This window comes from Danio aesculapii, chromosome 8 (genome assembly GCF_903798145.1).
Source record: "Danio aesculapii chromosome 8, fDanAes4.1, whole genome shotgun sequence".
In the NCBI taxonomy this organism is placed as follows: Eukaryota; Metazoa; Chordata; class Actinopteri; order Cypriniformes; family Danionidae; genus Danio; species Danio aesculapii.
This window is the reverse complement of record NC_079442.1, coordinates 22,805,468-22,807,972: the sequence shown is the minus strand read 5'-3', so window position 1 is coordinate 22,807,972 and position 2,505 is coordinate 22,805,468.

Sequence of the window (2,505 nt, the reverse complement as noted above, 5' to 3'; positions counted from 1 at the left end):
CTGTAGCTCAGTCCCGTCTGTTATATATAAATACTAGAGAAGGAGGAGAGAGTGAAGTGAACCACACCTCCACAAGATCATGAGACTGTGGCTTCTGTGAAAGGCAAAGACTTTTAATGTTTAGCCAGACGTTTGCACCAAATAACCAATTATACTCTATATTTCGTCATCTGGGCTTCATGTAGACGCATGTGCCTCTGTGCTAACTATCTTTATGAAATATGATCATATAGTTGGGTTTAATAATACAGCAATAGGTTATGAAAAAAGTGTTTTGTAGGAGCTTAATTACAGACACCTCTTAATATGTCAGGCCTGGAAACCAAAGTTGTTAAAAAGCTACCAAAAGATTTTATGATAGTGTTTAGAAGATCGTAAAAGGTTTCACTTTAAAATAACCTTTAGATTAAAATACTTTATGCTGACAAGGATAGTGCTATGTGAGATTATATGTAAATATAAATATACAGTTGAAGTCAGAATTATTAGCCCCCTTTGGTTTTTTCTTTTTTAAATATTTTCCAAATGATGTTTAACAGAGCAGGGAAATTTTCACAGTTTGTCTGATAATATTTTTTCTTCTGTAGAAAGTTTTATTTGCTTTATTTCGGCTAAAATAAAAGCAGTTTTTAATTTTTTAAAAACCATTTTAAGGTCAAAATTATTAGTCCTTTAAGCTATGTATATATTTTCGATAGTCTACAGAACAAACCATCGTTATACAATAACTTGCCTAATTACCCTAACCTGCCTAGTTAAACTAATTAACCTAGTTAAACCTTTAAATGTCACTTTAAGCTGTATGGAAGTGTCTTGAAAAATGTCTAGTCATATATTATTTACTGTCATCATGGCAAAGATAAAATAAATCAGTTATTAGAAATGAGTTATTAAAACTATTATGTTTCAAAAAATCTCTCCAATAAACAGAAATTGGGAAAAAAATAAACAGGGGGGGGTGGTAGGGGGCTAATAATTCTGACTTCAACGATGAATGATAATTAATTGGTATTTTGCGGTTGCAGGGTAACCTTTAAATGGAGTGTTTTAATATGTCAACAAATGACCTTATGATTGACATGACTGACTTATTGTTTGGTATACAACTATTGTAATACTGAATGATATTTTTAGTAGGTGTCTTCTGTAAAACATGAAGAAAAAAAGTATGACACAAATTTTTTGCTGAATAAAATTAAACAGGACATATTGTGTTCATCACAGTGTACTGCAAAAAAGAAAATAAATGATAAATAAACTGAATAAACAAAAATAAATGTAAAATAAATAAATAAAGTAATATTACCCTTTTATAGACTTCTGTGGTGTGAGTGTACACAAACCCACACAGACAAACTTGACTTACTTATATATTAAAATTTGTAATTTTCTATGGATGTTCATTCATTCATTCATTTTCTTTTCGGCTTAGTCCCTTTTTTAATCTGGCGTCACCACAGCAGAATGAACTGCCAACTTATCCAGCATATTTTTTACGCTTTACGGTTCCAGCTGCAACTAGGAAACATCTATACACTCTCATTCACACACATACAATATAGACAATTTTAGCTTACCCAATTCACCTATACCACATGTCTTTGGACTTGTGGTGGAAACCGAAGCACCTGGAGGAAACCCACAGGGGGAGAACATGCAAACTCCACACAGAAACGCCAACTGACCCAGTGGGGGCTCTAACCAGCGACCGTCTTGCTTTGGGCGATTGTGCTCCTCACTGCCCCACCGTACTGCCCTTTATGGATGGATTGTATTTAATAAGTATGTGTTTAAGTAAAATGTTTAGTTTTATTGTAAAAAATTCCAATTAATTTATCCATTTTTAATACAAATGCTCTCATTATTTATAAAATGTTTTTAGATAATGATAATTTGTCAGGATGTCATGGTGGCGCAGTGGGTAGCATGATCGCCTCACAGCAAAAAAGTCGCTGGTTCGAGCCTCAGCTGGGTCAGGTGGCACTTCTGTGTGGAGTTTGCATGTTCTCCCTGTGTTTACATGGGTTTCCTCCGGGTGCTCGTGCTTCCTCCACAGTCCAAAGACATGCGCTATAGGTGAATTGAATAAGCTAAATATGTGTGTGAAAGAGTGTGTATGGGTGTTTCCCAGAATTGGGTTGCGGCTGGAAGGGTATCCGCTGTGTAAAACATATGCTGGATAAGTTGGCGGTTCATTCCGCTGTGGTGACCCCTGATTAATAAAGAGACTAAGGCAAAAAGAAAATGAATGAATGAATGATAATTTGACAGAATAACAAATGCTCTCCTTTATTGTGATTAAAAATCAGGTTTACACCACCAAATTTTGATTTCCTAACTCTTCTGAAGTAAAACACTGGTATTTTGTCATCTAAAAATTAATATAAGCTTGTTATATTTTACATAAACATTGAATAAACATGTTTATTTTATGACAACATTTTTATTTTAAATTTGCAAGATATTTTATCATTAGTTTACAGACCAAAACACAAATTACATTTA